General features: G+C 40.3%; 1 protein-coding gene across 3 annotated transcripts in view; it reads right to left on the bottom strand.

The window, feature by feature from the left end:
• The window catches only part of SYNPO2 (synaptopodin 2), a 170,029-nt gene that overhangs the window by 80,331 nt on the left and 68,438 nt on the right, over nt 1–21,260 (bottom strand). The window lies entirely within an intron of this gene.

Here is a 21,260-nt window from a genome sequence, read left to right as displayed (position 1 = left end):
GTTGGTTATGGCCTAATTCAGTGACTCCTTTCGGTGTGACCACCTTATTCATTTTTTTTTCAATCAAGGAAGGGAACTGCAAGACCTGCTGCTCATCATCCACACCAGTGGAGTGACCTTTAATCACTTTTAACTAGTTGAGAGAAATTTTAATCAAAGTTGAGCCTTCTGTCAAACTATGGAGACCTTTAAGACCAAAGTTACTAGACTTCAGGAGGAAGAATTAAAAAGAGAAGAGAAAGGAGAGTAAGAAAGAAGTGCACATTGCCCTTTGAAGCTCCTCAGTCATTGACCTTTGCAGGGAAGTCTGAAGGGTGCTTGGGCAGAGCCAAATGGGAGGCTCCTGTAGCTCTAACATCTGTGCTTACAGGGAAAGGGGCTGGGAGGTCTGGATCTGGAACTCTTCATTTTACTATAAATTGAATTCCTTCCCTCTCCCAAAATGAAAGCTATGGTCATTTATTATTTACAAGCAGAAGTCCAAATTCTTACACATTTTCTTCAGAATAACTCATAAATAGAGAAACAATCCTTGGAGCTTTCTGAAAAGAAATACTGAATTCACTCTCCAAAACGTCAGTTAGAAATAAAACAGAATCCAAATGTCCCACCTTGCAGAGTCCAAGCAATTCCTAATTTTAGAAAGAGGTGTCACCCAACCTGCTGTATAAGGCTGTGCTAAGAGCCTCGGCTTTTAGGGAAGTTCCCTGCTCTTCCCTAGAACAGGGCTGTTTCATTTCACGTTTATATGCCTCTCTATTAACACCTTCCTCACATCTCCGGGGAAAATAAGCATCCTTCTTGGTCTAAAGGTGCCCTTAAAAACATGACAGTATACAATATGAAAAGCTAAAAACAAAACCAAAAGAGAATGAAGACACACAGGTGCACAAGTACATAAATTAATGTTAGAGATATTGACAGACAAATAAAATGTATACATTATTTGCTCTAGCTGTTCAAATAAACAGTATGAAAATAGCTTTTTGCTCATGAAATTGAGTCTGAAAATTGAGGCAGTGTGTGCATAGTAGCAAAAGTGCTCTGTTTTAGTTGAGTTTGAACTCAGAGTCCCCCATTTAGTAGCTTGTATGAACCTGGGGAAAATAATAATTTTAGCTAATATTTATTGAGAAATTGTTACACATCAGGCACTGAGATAGTAACTTCACATGTTACATAACTTTTCTGAGTCATTTTCCTTTTCTGTAGAGTCATGATGATAATATATCCCTTACATGTTTTTGTGAATATAAAAAAGCATGTAAAACACCTAGAGATGGGTAAATACCTAGTGGTGAATGCTAGGTATTCCATTAGAGATGGAATAAGTGACTATAAAAATGACTATTTTAAAAATAAAAACGGAACATAGCAATAGCACTGATAGTATATTTAAACAGCCATCTAATTCTTTGTCTACTCTTAGATGTATCAGTATTAAGTGAAGAAAAGAGTCTAAAAGCAGAAATTCTGGCCCATATTAGATATTTTAATAACTGAAGAAAGTAAAACTAGAAATAATTAAAGCAACACTTTCTTTGAATCAAAGGGAAAGTCTAAAGAATGAAAAGCATATTTTAGATTTTTCCTTGATGTTATTTGGGTGGGTTACTCTGTGTTCTGAGAGAAAATAACTTTTATTATAGTCCTAGAAGAAAATTATTAGACCTTAGTTCTTCATCTATTCTACCTTTATTGTTCTGTGAACTTGATCCAGTCAATTAACTTTTACACTTGTCCATCTGGATATCTGTAATTAACTCATTCGAGATTATTTATTTGTAATTTGACCTAAAACAATGATAAGCATAATGAGATTAAAGAAGACTTTGTCTTAGCATAATTCAGCAAAACCGTGGTGGTTTTATTCAGAGAGACATAGATCACATGTGCAATACACATGAATGGGCAACAGCAACCCACTGGAAGTTTTTGGCCCTTTTGGAGATATTGATAGGGGAAGTTGTTGGAAGCTTTAGGGGGCAATGTCAATAGCACTGAATAACATTCTGTTTCCTGGTTCCTCTGATCCAGCCAGGGCATTTATTTAATGGCTAGATGAGATGGAAAAAGGAAGAGCATGTACAACCGTCAGCCTGAAATAGAGTGTGGGACGATGTGGAGGTAGAGTTACTGGCCAAAATCCCTCTCAGTAAAGGACTGTGCTCCCTGCCACCCACAGTGGTTCAGCCTGGTTCTAACTCTAGCCCACTTGTAGACTGAAGACAGTGGAAATAGCCACATATGCCTACTCTCACCTCTCAAACCTGGAAAAAGATGAGATTACTGTTGAAATCTGAGGCACCCCTCTCCAGTCAAGAGGTGCCAGTGCCAGCTACTACAGGGAATCAGCTTGACAGCTCTGCTGTCAATCTCCTGAAAGGAGAGACAGAGGGCGGCGAGTCCTGTTCCAGGAGCACGAGGCACAGCCAGGCACATGGAGCAGGCTGGGCAGCAGGGTTGAAGGACTGGCAGAAGCTGAGGAATGTTGAGCAGACAAGCAGGATTAGCTTGAAAATCTCAGGGAAGAAATCACAGGGATTCTCTCCTCTAAAAACCTTCCCCCAAACCCTGCTCTATCCGATTAGAGCAGAGGCTCTCAAACTTGAGTGTATGTGAGGATCACCTTGGGATGCCTGCTTTTTTTTTTTTTTTTTTTAAATATTTATTTATTTATTTAGGTTGCGCCGGGTCTTAGTTATGGCACGCAGGATCTTTAGTTGCTGTGTGTGGGATCTTTAGTTGCGGCGTGGGGACTTCTTAGTTGTGGCACGCATGCGGGATCTAATTTCCCAACCAGGGATTGAACCCAGGCCCGATGCATTGGGAGTGCGGAGTCTTACCCACTGGACCACCAGGGAAGTCCCGGCATGCTTGCTTTAATTACAGATTGCCAAGCCCTACTCCCAGAGATTCTGGACCAATCTCAATTGGAGCCCAGAAATCTGCATTTTAGCAAGCACTCCAGGTATTCCTGTAGCAGGTGGTCTAGGACCACAGTTGGAGAAGCACTGACCTAAAGGGGACCCATCAAGCTTTGTACTTCTTAATGACAATGCCAGGCACCAGTAATGACATGAAGATGCCATTGGATCTCATATCCAAACAATTCTAATTTTGGATTTCTTGGTGTATCAAGGGCCAATGACATTCAGAAAACATTTTCTGAGAACCCATCATGTGAAAAGCATTGAACAGCATTAAGAATAGTCACGTGGGCCTTCCCTGGTGGCGCAGTGGTTGAGAGTCTGCCTGCCGATGCAGGGGACACGGGTTCGTGCCCCGGTCTGGGAAGATCCCACATGCCGCGGAGTGGCTGGGCCCGTGAGCCATGGCCGCTGAGCCTGCACGTCCAGAGCCTGTGCTCCGCAACGGGAGAGGCCACAACAGTGAGAGGCCCGCATACCGCAAAAAAAAAAAAAAAAGAAAAAAGAATAGTCACGTGCACAGATAACTTCAAAACCAGGCTGACTTCGATAGAATCATCAAGTGCTTAGGCTAGGAAACCTGCAGATGAGGAGTCCTTCTAAATGCTGGGATTTAAGAAAGCACTTTGGGAGCGGCGCCATCTGAGGTGTAGCTGGAAGGAAGGTAGGACTGCATCTGGTATGAAGAAAAGCACCTCAAGCAGAAGGAAATGTTTAAACAAAGGCAGAGACGATTGATCCAGATTGATGGCATGTGCCTGGCCTGTGGAGTGTGTTAAGAGCGGAGACAGAAGCAGAGTAGAAGAGAAGGCTAGAAGGGTGGGCTGTGACCATATCTCAGAGAGCTTTGAACAATAGGCCAAAGTTTGATTTTTGTCCTAAAGGCAATGTATGCAGGATTTTGAGAAGATGAACTGAAATGGATGTTTTGGTTTTTTTTAATTTTATGGGTAACAGTGTTTAACTTAAACAGTATTCTTTTTTATTGAAGTATAGTTGATTTATAATGTGTTAATATCTGCTTTACAGCAAAGTGATTCAGTTATACAAATATATACATTCTTTTTTTTTTTTTTTTTTGCGGTACACGGGCCTCTCACTGCTGTGGCCTCTCCCGTTGCGGAGCACAGGCTCCAGACGCGCAGGCTCAGCGGCCATGGCTCACGGGCCCAGCCGCTCCGTGGCATGTGGGATCTTCCCGGACCCAGGCACGAACCCGCGCCCCCTGCATCGGCAGGTGGACTCTCAACCACTGCGCCACCAGGGAAGCCCTATACATTCTTTTTTATATTATTTTCCATTATGGTTTATCATAGGATATTGAATATAGCTCCCTGTGCTATACAGTAGGATCTTGTTGTTCATCCATTAAACAGTATTCTTAATAGCTAGTATATCCATGGGTCACAGAATGTTAAAGAAACAAGATGGTACATAAATGTGAGATTTCCCTTCCTTCCACCCTTGTCCCTCAGCCATTTATTCTGGAAGCAACTAATGCTACCTATTTCTTTTGTATGGAGAGGACTGTTTGGGAAAATAGCTTATGGCCCAATACTGGTTGGATAGTAATGGAGAAGAGAAAGGTTAATGACAGAAGCACCAGTTTCGCATTGCAAAAGTCCAGGTGATGAAATGAAGGCTTGAAGTAGAGTACAGTCACTGTAAATATAAAGGAGGCTCTAAAAAGATATTTCATCATCCTTTACTCCCAATGTCCAATCAATTTACAAATGGCACAGTAGGAGTCGAAGATGACTGAAATTTTGTCTTGAGACTTGAGGAATGGTAGGGAGGGGAAGTTATTTTGTGACAGAGAGATGAGGAGGCTGTGTGGGAAAGATGAGGTCTATTTTGGAAATTTTTGTGTGAGAAATGACAAATATCCCATTAGAAGGTGAACTATTGATACATAGCTTGGAAGAGAAATATATACTGGGAAGTCAAGGGCAAAGAGGTGGTAGTTAAAGGTGTGGGATTGGATGAGCTCGATAGAGGAAGATTAAGGGGCTACTGAGTACTGAAAAATTCCCACATTTAAGGGGGCAGTAGAAGAAGTGGGGTCAACAGAGACTGAGGAGAAATGGTCAGAGAGCGAGGACATGTGTTATTGAATCTAGGGGGAGAAAGAATTTCAAAGGGGGAGGGGTGGGAGGATTTCTGGTCAATACCAAGCCGTGGTAATAGGGATGTGATGCAGTAAGGAGAAGCGCTGAAAAGAAATCAGTGGACCACCTGGTGATGAGGAGATTACTGATGAGCTTTAAAGGGTAACTGCTGAAGAGTGGTGAGGGCAGCATCATATTAAGGGAGCGAGTGAAGGAACACAAAGGTACGGAGGCCCTGGGGAGACCTTTCTCTCAAGAAATCTACTGTGAATGGAGGGAGAGAGGAAAGGACCTGGAAAAGGGAATAAGGCAGATAAAGGACTTTCTCTGCAAGTGTAGTAGAAAAGGTTGAAGAGAAAAGGGTGGAGTTAGGAAGATATTTGATGGAACAAGATCCTGTAAGAGATTGAAGGGGAAAAATTGAAATGAAGGGAGGAAAACCAAGGAGTTCATGCACGCCATGTCACCTTGGCCCTCTCAGCAAAGTAGCTGAGCTTACCTCCATGCTTGAGAGAGACTGAGTTTATTTTTGGAGGTTTGCTTCCCCACCATCTCAACCTCTAAAGAGCTGTGCTGAAAGTAAGTTTGGTCTCTTTGAATAATCCGGGAAATGTGTTCAAGAACTATCATGTTCTTTCTGTAGCCCATAAAGAAAAACAGAGGCAGGAACGTAGAATTCCTTCCAGATGAGTTTCTGGGAGACAGCCATTGGTCTCCATTATTTAGGTAACTTATGCAGTGATATTTGGAGAGAGAACTTAAACATCACTATCACACTAGGCTGATCAGCTGCAATTTGCTTATTAACATCCTGTGAAAACTACCAAAAGGTATGTACAGTTTACTGGGGAGGGGTGGGAGATGAGTGGAGTCAGTGCACCTCCCTGTGATTTGGGTCAATGTAGACTTTTCCCTAGAATTCATTACCGGTGATTCTCCAAGGACAGAGTGCAATGCCTTCTTCCTTCTCCTCCCTTTCCTCCTAAGCCTCCTCCCTTTATCTTCACTTGCCCATCCTGGATTTACTCCCAAAATATGGAAGAAAGGCAGAGAGGCAGCATTTCTGCTTAGGTTAAAAGAGGTTATAATAGTGAAGTACTATGTGTCCCCCAAGAGGAGCCTAAGGACCTACAAACATATCTGATTTTTTTCCCAGGTTAATATATTTTACTTTAGCTATTTTTGTTTTTATACTGTCCTGGTCCTTTTTTTTCTCTTTTTTTTTTTTGATAGCACTCCAGTTTTAAATCTCACCTCATATGGTTTATATTGTGCCTGCCTCAAGCAATTATGTTATATAAGAAAATTATGTAAGTACATTTAGAGTTAGGCATCTATTCGTTCATCCTTAAATTTGAGATGACCCCCAGGGAGTGTTTTCTCATTGTTTACGGTTTATTTCCTGAATTCCAGTAGCAGTAATGTGTATGTGAAACCCACACTGCCTATTCCCTCCTTAAGGCTGCATATTAGCTGGTCAAAACACACACTCTTAAGGCTATGCTGCCCTCAAATGGTCTAGGTTGGGAATAACCAACTATTTTTTTCTGGATGGAAACCAAGTTTCCAATCAGACCGGTCTGACTGAAGCATTAACTCCTGACCAGGAGAAAAACAGCAACAACAACAAAAATTATTATGTGCCAAGTCTGAGGAGCATGAGGGAAAAGGAAGATTTTATTTCCCAATATTCCCTCAAAAGGTATAGAGTAAAAAGTACAATAGCAATAGTCACAGGATTGTTTTTGTTAATTATAGAGTAACTGGCTGCACATGTGTGGCCACAGGGATGCAGCTGCGGGATATGAGTTGAACTGGCTCCCTTAGGCCTTTGGGGCCAATCTTCAGCTTCTATAGGGCAACCCCCTCATCAGAACTCATGACATCATGTTCCACAACTAAGGACATACAGTCCTTTGGAAAGAATGCATTCAGGGAAAATATTCATCTCTTCCCCATGTGGCCAAGACTCAAAAAGGAGGCCAACGATTATGGTGATTACATTAATCACAAAGATGGCTTGTGGAGGAGGGTACCAATGTGGAGGGCCTATAATGGTAGCTCTGTTGGGACTCTGCTCTAATTGGCCACTACCAAGGCCTGCTAATGCCTATGCTTAGCTTCCCAGCTTGTTGATGGGGAAAAGAGGAGACCACCCTCAGGGGGATGAGCAGACTCAGGGTGTGCTGGGTGTTCTGGGCTGGGCTTATGAGGCAGGTCGGTTATGGAGCTGTTGGCTACTTAGCTAGAGAGCCCATCCTGCAACAGGTGGGCCAACTAAAAACGCAGGCAGTGCTGTCCCTTGTGTTTTGCCACATTGCTTCTGATATTTTGGGTTATTTCGGTTAATCGTGAAAATCCTTCAATAATGAAAGATTTTTGGCTAGGAAAACACTAGTTCTCATACACTGCTTTTGGGCTGGGCACAGAGATGAATTGGGTTAGTCCAATGAGTAGAAATGAGCCCTTGACTTAGTTTTCTGGTGCTGTGGGAAAGCCCAGGAAAGAACACTGTGCTTAGTAACTTGGGATCTAGAATCAGCTCTGCCATACACTGGTTATATGACCATGAGAGAGTCACTTAACCGAAATTTCTGGGCTCAGTTTCCTCATCTGCAAACTGTGACATTTAGCTCAGATTAGTGGTTTATAGACTGCTCTGTGGGGAGGCTGTGCTTCACAGGCTACTGCCAGGACACAGAGTCCTTTCTTCCTTCCCTTTTTAAGCATAGCAAGCCCACTTTGATCCATTTTATAAATCTAAATTTGAAAACCACTGGATCAGATGGTCTATACACCTTTCCTTTCCAGCTACATTATACTGTGACTGGGACAGGTACTCTGAATGGTGATGGTGACACTTACTGGTGGAGTTCTTTTTCTTCTTTTTAATCTTAAATGAAATCACATATGGCTCTAAGTCTAAACACTTTCCTATAAAATGAGTCCCATCTGATTCTGGGATGATGGCTTGTGTGTGTGCTGGAAGAGGGGTGAAGAAGGAAGGAGTGTGAATCACTGCAGTCCCACAGCTCCTGGGGGACATAGGCCAGGGAAGGAACTAGGTAGAACTCACTAAGCAAACACCAGACAGTTTTAGGAGTGTGGGTATATGCATAAGTGTGGTTATACTCTATCAGGAAAACCAGCCAGAAAATGGAAGATCATGGTTAAGGAATGGTCTGGAAAAAATACGAGGTAGCATAGGCAGAATAACAACTTTTTAAGGAAGAAAATATATTAATATATATATTATATACAAGATATAACAACTTTTTTCTCAGGAAGTATAAGTCCTGAATGGGCCCCAAAAGGAAAAATACACTAAAAAGAGTTGAAAATTTTCCAGAAAACAGAGAAAAAGATTTTAATACACTGTACATATGTATCATTACTAGTAGGAGCCATCATTAATAAAATTAATATTATTTGTTTTCATCCAGGAAGCTTTCCCTTTAAGTTCATTTAAACACAGGATATGATATAAAATGTGTACAATTTTATTTCTCAACCACCAAGAGTTTTTTTTCCCTCTGTAGTGTTTAAGTTGAGATCGCACAAGTGTGGATGAGTGATAATATGGGATACAGATTAAGTATCGGACCAAGGGACTCAGAATTATGAAATAGCCACTGTTCTGGTTCAAGTATGCTGAGTGAATGCAGAAAAAATTTCTTTTCCATGTGGTGTTTTCATATCGCCATCTGTAATCATATTTATTGAGAGATTATACTTTATGAAATTGCTCAAACTGCAGTTCATAGTTACATGAATTTCTGAGCTCCGATTTGTATGCCCCCCAATAGATTTCTCTATTAGTGTACCCCATTATTGTGCTGAAAATATAATATAGATAGAGAATATTCATCTGGTGAACAAATATTCACTGAGTGTAAACAACTACAAAATAAGACAGTAAATAGTGACTACTAGACATATAGCATAGTAATATGTGCTTATGATATAGGGTTAAGGGTGGGACTTTAGGTAATTTGTTCAGGAAAGGGTTTATGGAGTAAACTTTTGGTCCAGGCCTTGAAATGTACATAAAATTTAGGTAGAGGTGGGAAGAGAGAACGTGGCAGGTGGGAATGGCAGGAACAAAGCTATGCCAGTGAGAAAGCACAGCCAACATTCAAGGGACAGCTAGGCAGGCAGAGGGTGTGTATTACAGGGGATGGGAGGGGGAAGGGATGAGGAGGAATAGAAGACAAGTCTGGGCAGGAGGTTGGATTTATATTGTAGAGGCCTTTGTATTTGCACTGAGGGGAGGAGCAGGGTTATACGGCTGCAAGCACAGAAGCAATGTACAGAATGATTTAAAAGGAAAAGTGACCAATCCAAAATTGCCTCTGGAAGACTATCGAGGTAGTCCAGGTGTAAAATGATGAAGTTTTGAGCTAGAGTGATGGCACTGGAAATGGTGTGTGAATGTGTGTGGGGCGGGGAGTATTAGTGAAAAACTGGAATTCAATCCAAGGCCACTGCACAGGGTAAAACAATAAGTTGGACAAAATAGAAAAGGTTAGAGTCCTACACATAAAAACGTTATAGCCACTTTTCAACGGATGGGCTAAATGTGTGTGTGTGTGTGTGTGTGATGTCAGGAGTAATTCGTGTGTTATATTTGTACCCATAATTAGCCAGAAAGTCCTGGTGTCATTTTCCATAGTAAAAGAACATTCTTTAAAAATGAAAGCCAAAAAAATAATCTGGAAGCAGGGAGATGTGGTTGGGTACTGATAATCATTACTTTGTAAATGAGGTTGAGTATTTTTCCATTTCAGCAAGTCATTAGAACAAGTGGAAAATCCATTGGAAGACAGATGTACAGTCTGTAAACAGAAGAAGGTAATGTAAATTACCCTGATTATTCATAAGCCAACTGGTGACAAGGATGATGTGTAGCCAAAATTTCCCTGCAAATGGTTTGTAGTGCTTTTCTTGTTTAAAAAAAAAAAATGAGTATTAGACCCAATTCTTTTGTATTTTACTTCCCTTTTTCTCATGCTAGGGAAAATGTCATAGTTTATGTCAGATGTAGCTAGGCAATTGAAGAAAATGACTATCTAGAATTACAAAAATTAAAATGGTAACAAGATGTAGTCATTGAATCAATTCAACAACTGCAGGTTAAATGCTCATTATGAAGGCAACTTTGGGCTAAATTTTGGGAGAACCAAGGGAAAGAACAAATTCGGCTCATTCATAGAGAGGCTTGAAATTTAGCTGAGCAAATCTGGCTAAAGAACAGGAAGAAAGTAAAAAACAATAAATTTTATTGTGGGCCATTGATGTTATCAAGGAATTCATCCAGAGAATTTAGAAAATTCCCAGTCCTCAAATTCCATAATAGCATATAACTCCCCCATAAAATATTCATGCAGCAACAACTTGATATCATCTAAAGTATGTTGGACTACAATGGGGGCTGATTTTCTGGATTCACTCACCTGGCTAGTGACCCACTACCTCAAACCAGCTTTGCAGAACTCTTGAATGGAAGTTATGCCTTTGCAAGATTGCAAATGTCAATGCTATGAACCTTAGGGATTACTTGAAAGAAGTCAAAACTGGGACTGTAGTACTATACACGGTTAAGTATAGTAAGATGCCTGTTCAAAAGGGGCTAAAAGAACAGAGAAATCCCTAGACCAGTATTGGCTTCTCAGAAGATGTGGGGTTGTGTTGATAATGAGTCATGTTCAGGATTGGTAGAGATGGGGGGAGGGGGGAAGGGAGGCATCCCAGCATCCGGCCTTGCCTGATTTCTTGCCTCTGGAATCTTCTCTGCCATCTGTGGAATGGCTACACCCCACCCACAGGCTTAGTACCACCTCAACCAGTAGAGTCAGTCCTTTTCTTGGGCAAGGGTGATTTCAGAAGCTCTGACAGAGGGCAGTGAGCCTATTATTAAACAATAGATGCCACAGAAGGCACTTTATTTAATCATCATACCAAATCTGTAAAATAGTTATCATTTTCCCCACTTTTACATATAAAGAAATCAAGGCTCACAAAAGTTAAGGAACTTGAGCACGATGGCAGGAGAATGAAATTCAAATCCAAAGTTTTTTACTATGGTAGATTCCCTCTCAGGCTCTGGAACACATATTCTTAGCCCTGGGTTTTTGGGAGCACAGGACTAGGTTACTGATGCTGATCAGCTTTGATTGTGTGACCCCGTTTTGACAAGTTTCTATCTTGTTCTAGAGAACCATCCTGTAACTATATTCCTGCTTGTCTTACTCTTTGTGACTTATCCTGCCCTCGATAAATTGCATGAAAACCAACTCCTCTATAATGGGAGACTTTTCTTGCCCCTGTCATACCTCCTCTTCCCAGGATGGAAATCCCATTTCACCTGAATGCTTGGACTCTCTACTACCACCAGGTGCTGTCTGTATACCTAGGTTTCTCAGAATGGTTGTCTTGGATCCTTCGTCTCTGTCTGTCATCCATATACTAGTCCATTTCCACTCTTGAAGTTTGGCTCTTTCTGAAAGGAACTGCTTGCCCAGACTACCCCCAATTTTATGTTCCCATATATTTCCCAAACTCTATTCTACTTGTTACACTTGTCTTCCTTCTAGTACTGGTACTAGATGGATTTGGGAATCTACCTCCCAAATTAGTTATCATTCCTTGTGCAGGTCTTTGTCCAGCTCCTTTAGCCCTGTAGCTGGGCTATGTGTGGCTCATAATGTAAGTACAGCAGAACAGTGGTGGGAAAAAGCATAGTGTGTTCTTGAGAGGTGCAGAGCTTGACCTAACAAGGGTGGGAGGGTATGTGTGACAGGTCGTTGAAAGTAAAGGTGGATTAGTAAGGTGGAACCACGTTAAAAACAATTTTAAATTCAGGATGAGACACTTGGATATAACCCAGTAGTGATGAGAAATTATTACTAGTGCAGGATGGACTGGAGAAGAAAAGAGTGAAGATAGAGAAACTGAGAAACCATTAAAGTTGTGCAGTGGGAGGGAGGGAGACATAAGAGGGAAGGGATATGGGAACAGATGTATATGTATAACTGATTCACTTTGTTATAAGCAGAAACTAAAAAAAAAAAAAAAATGTTGTGCAAACATGAAGGGATGAGAGCCTGGATTGGAGTTTATCTATTGTAACCCATAGGAAGGAGATAAGAGACACAATGTGGAGCAAAAACTATAGACTCAGTGAAAGACTGGATTTATAGAGAGGCAGAAATCAATAATGACTGCAAATTCATAATTATGGTGGCATCATTGGTAGAAGCAAATAAATCTAGGAAGGGGAATCAATATATTGGGGAAAGGAGCCTAAAACCCCAGCTCTCTTTCCAAGATGTTTCAGTAATAACACTGATTATATTTGAGTACGTTTTTAGCAAGTATTCAAGCAGAGGAATGTGTTGAAATCAGGTGAATTGTTGAAGTGAGACTAGAAGGCAAATGAGAGGATCAGGGCTAAACATATCAGTTTGGGATAGATGTGGGAGTAGAAGTCATAAATATGGATGAGGGAACTGTAAGGGAATTCAAGCCTAATCTGGCAAGAGGTCTGCTGTTTTACACAATCTTCTGGGGCTGGGCGTTTGCTGGGCCAATGGCCAAGGATAGGCAAGGGAGTTATGGATGGACTGAATATTCATAATGAGAGAATCTGTTATGCAACGTGGCTCTAAAAAAATCCACCTCTGTGCCTAAATATGGCATCTCTAGTGCATGAGAAACCTGATGATATAGCGCCTTTGTGAGCATCTCCCATCTCATCCCACTGAGGAAAGCTGCATACAGGCTGCTGCTACAATTTCCTTTGGGTGCTAAAATGTATTCTCCCACTGAAGGTATTGCAAAATGCCTCTTTTCTAGATCAAATGTAATAATTATCTGAGTTTAACTCTCATTCTCAAATTTCCTTTCCACAATGTAGATCAGGTGACCAAGATAAGCAAGTTGTTGATTTTATAGCTAAGGCAATGTCCTCAGCTATAAAATGGGAGCCTTAATACCTGATTTCCCTTTCTGTGAAGAAAGACGAATCTGAAAATAGGTCAATACAGAATTTATATTTTGTCTGAGTGAGGGCAGGTTGCTTATTTTGGTGTGGTTCTTTTAGCTTGTATGTTCAGAGACTAGTGATGGGTGTAATCAATATAACTTTTAAGTAACTTCAGGACCAAACTAGGTTTCTTTTAGTTCTGATCCTAATTAAAGTTAAAAATTTTGTTTAAAAGAATAAAAGAAAGGAAGGAAGGAAAAATGTGTATATTTACAGTGGGTTCTTTTGTGAGGAGGGAATTTTTTGGATACAGACTGGCATTCGCCCAGTAATATTCTGAGTTCAGCAAATAACTCAGCACACATGCATTAAGTTTCCAATGAAAAACATGAAGCTTAAAAAGTAAGTGGAAAGTACTTGGCAGGACACATACTTACATTTGATGAAGGGAAATTTTTTGGTGGTTGGCCAGACCTGACAGGCATAGGGATTAACCCATCCTCACTCATCACAGTAACAGAAATTGCCAGTTATCATTGGCACCAAGCTGTGGCTTTCCCAAAGAAATCGGCACCACCCTGGAAGGAAGCTGACCTCTGTGTGAGTGTAGTGTGTGCGTTTGAACGAACAGTGCACAGGTATGCCTGACAAGTGAATGAATCATTAAAGACATGAAACTTCTCTAATATATAAACTACTTTCTAAAACGCAGAAAAAAGTCTGATAGTTGATGTACTATAATTCTCTTCTTTCAGATATGAGGCTGAATACAGGTCTCTCTTCTCAATGTTATAACATTTTTTAGCACAGTAAAAAAATGAGACCTTTTGGATGATTTACCCATAGTCACACAGCTAATGAACGGCAGAACAGAAATTCAAACCCATGACGATTTCATTCAAAAGTTCAAATCTTTTCCACTGCATTTGCTGCCTGCAGAAAAGTGGTGTGGATGGGAAGACAAAGCAGGAGGCTGGCAGGGATAGCCAACCTACAAAATATATATTTCTAATTCTACGATATCTAATTCATTTCTAACGTTCGAAGGAAAGGCACTAAAGTTAATAAGCACTTGCCCTGTGATGAAAAATAAACTCAGCCTCAGAGAGATTGTAGTGGCTTCTCCAAGGTCACAGAGCTAGTATATGAGAGAGCCAGGATCCAAACCCAGAGATATGTGACTTAAAATGTTAGGCAATGGGCGAAACATTTTCAACTATGATACCTCTTTAAACCTGACAACAATCCTAGGAGAAGATTGCTACAGTGATGGAAAGAAATTGGAATCAAACACAAGAGACAGATTTGCTAGACTTCCTTATGGGTTACTTCAGACAAATTAGCCCCTGCATTTTGGGAGGAGGGGAGGGAAGAAAAAATATATTAAAAATGTTTTACTTTCCCAAATGGGAAAAATGAGGAGATCAGATTCTGCTTGTAGGCTCAAATCTCTTTCTTTATGTATGGTAAATATTATTCTGTCTTCTTTTATGTTCTGATGAGGGTCTCAATCAGAAGTTAAGATAGTTCTTACATCAGAATTTCTACAGAGATTAAATCGAGTTCTACAGGTAAGCCTGCAGTTGTGTTCAGGACAATCTGCAGAGCACTATGACAGTCGCTGGGACTGCCCTGTGAGCTCTACCCCGGTAGAAAACTTCGGTGTTGGGGAGAATTTTATTCCCCTTTTCATTCTTTTTCAAAAGAGGGAAATTCCATTCCCCTCACAGATGGGACAATATAACACTTCTGGATGTCTCCTGTCACTTTTCTCCTGGGAAGAGGAGCTAATGTGGTTGGTGAAGAGCCTGAAAGCCACCAAGCCATGATTTTTCCAAGGACTATGGTCACTGAATTGAAAAGTTAGTGACAGCCAATCCTTTCTCTTACTGGTTTGGATGGGCTGTGCTCATGGGCAGTGGGTTCACCTGTGCTTCAAGATCCAGGAAGTAAGCAAAATTTCCCCAGGTAGGGTCAGCTAGGCTTCTGATCTTGCCAGCTTTCTTGTCTGTGAACGGGTGAGTCAGGAGGCCCATCATCAGAGGCCAATTAACTTTAATTTAATAAATCTTAATTCCCTACAGGAAGTGCTATTTTAGCCTAACTTAATAAATGTTAGTTCCCTAAAAGGAAGTGCTATTTTAGTCTCAGGTCCAAGTCACATTGTCCTGTCCACCTTTATTGTGAGTAAAACTGATAATTTAAAGTTAAAACCTAAAAGGAAGGTGGACTGTGTGAGGGCTACTCTAAGGCTAGAACTCTTGAGATAGGCATTTCAATCCTCTGCTGTCTTGAAAGCACTGGCATAATGTAACCATCAGCTGGATCTGGCTCCATGTTCTTAAGAGTCATAGGTTTGTTTTGCATTTTTCTTTGTTTTCTGCTTAAAAGGCACATAATAAATACCTGTTGATTGATTAGAGTAAGTTACTAAACAGGAGCTGGTGTTTAAATTAATCATACTTGAGCCAAAACAGCTGGTCTAAGGCACTGAACCAATCTCAGAAATCAAATATATCTACCTTCCCACCAGAAAGTAACATGTTGTATTTTAAGATGAAGGGAGAGGAGGAAGAGGAAAAGGTGCTGAAGGGACCTCTTACTGGCACCAAAAGTGCTCAGTCTGAAAGCCACTCCAGCTTTCTGCCACCTCTGAGAGTGTCGTGCTAATAGCCGGCAAGTCCGAAGAGGTAAAGGGTCATCGAGGGTCAAAACAAATGAAAAGATTCCATGTACTGTGGAATTTATGTTGATGTTCCTCTGAGGAAAGCAGAAGTAACTTTTGATTGACTGCTTCATTCATTCATTTATTGCAAGGAAGTATAGAGCACCTATAACTCTTCTAGGTAGAACAGTTTTCTTTGCACTTGCAAATGCTTCCAAGATGAAGGGAACCTGTAGAAAGCCCGATGTGGTCATAGATCAAACCATGTTCTCCAGGCCAACTTTACCAATAATAAAGCTGATTTTTCTTTTTCTTTTTTTGGCTCCATCTAACTCTGGTCTGTTTCTTAATTGGTTCCGAAATTAAAAGGGAGAGAAGGGGATGATTCATTATTGCCTCCTAAAATTTCACAATGTTTATTTGTATAAAAAAACAATTAAATTTTATGGAACTTGTTCTTAAAATATTCCTTAGTTTAGACTGGTTTGCATCAACCAAATTTTTGGTAAGTGCCAATGGACAGTAGTTAGATGTTACACTTCCTGCCATGTTCCTGTGATGCAGATGGCTGAAGAACCATGTTGGCTGTAGGATGGAGGAGACTGAAAGAAGTTGCCCAAATAGAAGGCCACTTTGCTTCCACATTGGAAGATGGAGGTGGCCAGTGGAGACAGGCTGGGCTTGGCTAAGATTCTTAAGAAGTTTAGGGTTTTCATTCAGAGCTCATATGTATGGAAAGGCAACAAAGGCCCCCCATTGCACATCTTACAGTATGATCTCCTCGACTTAATCCTGGAAACCCTTTGAAGCAAATATAACTAAATGCCTACCTTAACCATAACAAAATGGAAAGCTTTATCAAAGCATTTAACACTGAGCAATAACTTCCCGAGTATTCCTTATATGGCCTTTGAGGATTCAAGCAAAACCCCTCGAGTATTCCTTGTGTTTTCAAAACACACTCTTGGTAACCAAATAAACTAACTTGCTAAATAGGTTTATTGACTCCTAGCCAGTTAAATATCAGAATCATTTACCAAAGTCACTAACCTTCGTTCTGGAATGTTGGATCTGTAGCTCTCTGTTTTGGCAGTAATTGGATCTAGCATGGTCAGTTTTCTATTACAACTCCTCTCAACTTATAACAGTAAAATAAGGTTATCTGCATTTGGAAGTATGTTTATCTTTTTATTATTTACAAACATTTGTGATTGGTGAGTTATGGTAGATGCATGCATGCATCTTGTCCAAGGGAGGTATCAAGTTATTAAAAAGTATACAGTGGAGAAAAAAAAAAGAAGCAAAACCTATTCCTGTTTTTCTTAGCGAGTATTAAGGAATCCTACAGGACAGAATTAGTCACTAGTGCCCTGGATCCTGAAATAATCAATAAATAATCAAATGAAATCATCAAACTACTAGAACTCTAGATTGGCACAAACAGAAGCACAATCTGTGGAAATTTCTCAGTAATACATCTGTTTATCTACATTTTGCTCTCACTAAACTGTTGAGCACCTTAGGTTGGAAATTCAGTTTACTCATCCAAGAGTCTGTGCCTGGTACATGGTAGGCATTTGACATATAATTGTTAAGTGAATGAAAGCAGTTGATAATTTATAACTCAGGAGTAAAATAGATTTCTGGTAGAAGCTTCTGCTAGGTGAGTAATGAATACAATTTACAGGTACCTCTCCAGGAAGCCTCACGAATGTCAGTTATTATCCTTTGCTATCATTATTAAATAGAAGTCCTAAAGAATGAACAGAAATGGCACCTAATATTGTTAATTAAACGTAGACAAAGATATAATTGAAACTATAAAAGCACTCAATCTTTTTCTTATGGTAAGCACCCAATATTAAATGGAAACAATAGAACATTCCCACAAAGCAATTCTATTAAGCTTCACTCTACTTTTTAAGAAGGAAGGTTTTCATCTAAGATCAGTTTTGTTGCCATCTCTACTAATTTTTCATGTTTTAAAAGATAACTGATTTAGAAAAAAAAAACACCCTGTAATCAACTTCTAAATAAACAGCTACTTCCACATATTAGTGATCTTATAGAAAGAACACCCAGAACTTAATAAAACCCCAGAAGACTTTAGAAAAATCTGACTCACAAGAACGTAGTGCTTATTTGGTTTCAGGCCATGGGCTACTTCATTGTTGGGATTTTCTAAGTCAGATAGTGTCACATTTGGAATATGCCAGCAAGCATTAATAATAATGACTGTAAAAGAAAAGCTGGCCTTTCCCAGTCAGAAGATGTAAGACCAGGCTTTCCAAATCCAGTGTTCTGCTTGGGGCAGCAGGGGGCAGTAAACGCACTGTTAATTGATCACATAAACCTTTTATTACAATCTGGAGAGAAATGTATTTCCATACAACTGCAGTTTCCATTTTAAACACTACACGTGTAAGTGGTTTGAAAGACAGTACAAGTTTTTTGGGTCTCAGATGCATTTTTGGAGCCATACAGAACGTTTACAAAGTACAATGAGATATCTATATAGCAATTCAGGGACTTACAGTTCAACTTAATATAACAGAAAAATGAAGACAATACTACATTGGGACCTTGGTCTAAAGTTTACCTGTGTAGTGTAGGAGATACTAAATGTGGTAACCTATCAGAGACAGAGTGCTGTGTTTATATTAGCAATGAATTTAAGAGGTGCAAGGGCCCTTGAGGTCAACTAATTAGCCAAGCCCCTCTTTTTAACTGACCTGGAAAGTTTACTGGATTCTCTCAACTGGATAGAAGCTAAGCTATAATCAGAACAGCAGTCTCCTCATTCCTCTCATTCTACAGTTTTTTTAAAATTCATTTATTTATTTATTTTTGGCTGCATTGGGTCTTGTTTGTTTGTTTGTTTGGCTCCGCTGCGCGGCATGTGGGATCTTAGTTCCCTGACCAGGGATCAAACCCGCACCCCCTGCATTGGAAGCACAGAGTCTTAACCACTGGACCGCCAGGGAAGTACCATGCGTTGGGTCTTCGTTGCTGCGCGTGGGCTTTCTCTAGTTGCGGCGAGCGGGAGGCTACTCTTTGTTGCGGTGCGCGTGCTTCTCATTGTGGTGGCTTCTCTTGTTCCAGAGCATGGGTTCTAGGCACGCGGGCTTCAGTAGTTGTGGCGCACGGGCTTAGCTGCTCCACAGCAGGTGGGATCTTCCCGGACCAGGGATTGAACCCGTGTCCCCTGCATTGGCAGACAGATTCTTAACCACTGTGCCACCAGGGAAGCCTGTACAGTTTTTTTATTTTGCCACAAAGGTCTAGGAATCCTAACTTGGAAATGCAGTAGTGTTCAAAATCACTCGATCTTGTCTCTGCAAAAGTTTCTTTTCAAGAGGTGGGGAGAAAATAAACCCAGTAATATCACATATTTGAAGCTTTAAATTTTTCTCTACCTATGGCAAATCAATATATATATTTCATGATCTTCGAAAGTAGTACCCTGTCACTCCCTAACCTCAACCCCAGGACTAGGTAGCAGACATTGCTCTTTCAACCTCAGCAAACTCACATAAATCTGGTCCCCTTTCCTTCTTGGCATGCTCTAGCACTGTATCATGATTAGAGATGTTACTAAATGAGACCAGAATTGGCTATCGATGCTTTCTTAGTTGTCACCTTCCAAAGCCTGGGCTTCAATCTGGAAAATCTGTCATTCATTTTCCATACTGATTTAGGAATGTCAGCACCAGGGGAAATGGTTAAATGACAAATGGTAAAATGACCTCTGGGAGAGAAGACATCTCAGTGAAGCCAGGACACTGCTGTAACAGTCACACTGAGATATTGCATTTCTGGACTTTGTTGATCTATCTGGAACAGGAGGTCTGACTAGCATTAGTAAGTTCAAGGGCCGCCAGTGACTTTCTTCTGACTCCTGCGGCAATTTCTTCCTTCTTTAAAGAACACATGCTGCAAAGAACATTGTGGTACATGACTCTTTTTGAATTATGGTTTTCTCAGGGTAGTAGTGGGATTTCTATGCCCAGTAGTGGGATTGCTGGGTCGTATGGTAGTTCTATTTTTAGTTTTTTAAGGAACCTCCATACTGTTCTCCATAGTGGCTGTATCAATTTACATTCCCACCAACAGTGCAAGAGGGTTCCCTTTTCTCCACACCCTCTCCAGCATTTATTGTTTCTAGATTTTTTGATGATGGCCATTCTGACTGGTGTGAGATGATATCTCATTGTAGTTTTGATTTGAATTTCTCTAATGATTAATGATGTTGAGCATTCTTTCATGTGTTTGTTGGCAATCTGTATATCTTCTTTGGAGAAATGTCTATTTAGGTCTTCTGCCCATTTTTGGATTGGGTTGTTTGGTTTTTTTGATATTGAGCTGCATGAGCTGCTTGTAAATTTTGGAGATTAATCCTTTGTCAGTTGCTTCATTTGCAAATATTTTCTCCCATTCTGAGGGTTGTCTTTTCATCTTGTTTATGGCTTCCTTTGCTGTGCAAAACTTTTAAGTCTCATTAGGTCCCATTTGTTTATTTTTGTTTTTATTTCCATTTCTCTAGGAGGTGGATAAAAAAGGATCTTGCTGTGATTTATGTCATAGAGTGTTCTGCCTATGTTTTCCTCTAACAGTTTGATAGTGTCTGGCCTTACATTTAGGTCTTTAATGCATTTTGAGTTTATATTTGCGTATGGTGTTAGGGAGTGTTCTAATTTCATTCTTTAGCCAGGACATAGAAGCAACCTAAGTGTTCATCTACAGATGAATGGATAAAGAAGATGTGGCACATATATATAATGGAATATTACTCAGCCATAAAAAGAAACAAAATTGAGTTATTTGTAGTGAGGTGGATGGACCTAGAGTCTGTCATACAGAGTGAAGTCAGTCAGAAAGAGAAAAACAAATACCGCATGCTAAGACATATATATGGAATCTAAAAAAGAATAAATAAATGGTCATGAAGAACCTAGGGGCAAGACGGGAATAAAGACGCAGACCTACTAGAGAATGGACTTGAGGACACGGGGAGGGGGAAGGGTACGCTGAGACAAAGTGAGAGAGTGGCATGGACGTATACACACTACCAAATGTAAAATAGATAGCTAGTGGGAAGCAGCCGCATAGCACAGGGAGATCAGCTCCGTGCTTTGTGACCACCTAGAAGGGTGGGATAGGGAGGGTGGGAAGGAGTGAGACACAAGAGGGAAGAGATATGGGGATATATGTATATGTATAGCTGATTCACTTTGTTATAAAGCAGAAACTAACACACCATTGTAAAGCAATTATACTCCAATAAAGATGTTAAAAAAAAAAAAAGAACACATGCTAAGCCTCGGGCTCTAGACCTCTTACTTTCATTTTCACTAGTTGCTTTGTTCTTAGCCAGCTTGCTTTGTTCTAAGTCTGTAGTCTTTCAGCAAGTCAAGGGCCAGGCTGAAATCCCAGAGCAAATTTCTCCAAGGCCAAAGAAGGAAATGTTCTACAGTCTTTGGAATCCAATAACCAAGAACATTAGGTTATCTTATTTGGATGCTAATATATTGGATGTTACACATTTTTCACGAAAATTAGACATTTTATGGATT

This window comes from Mesoplodon bidens (assembly GCF_964165515.1).
Source record: "Mesoplodon bidens genome assembly, chromosome: 1".
In the NCBI taxonomy this organism is placed as follows: domain Eukaryota; kingdom Metazoa; phylum Chordata; class Mammalia; order Artiodactyla; family Ziphiidae; genus Mesoplodon; species Mesoplodon bidens.
This window is presented reverse-complemented; position numbering and strand designations above follow the sequence as displayed.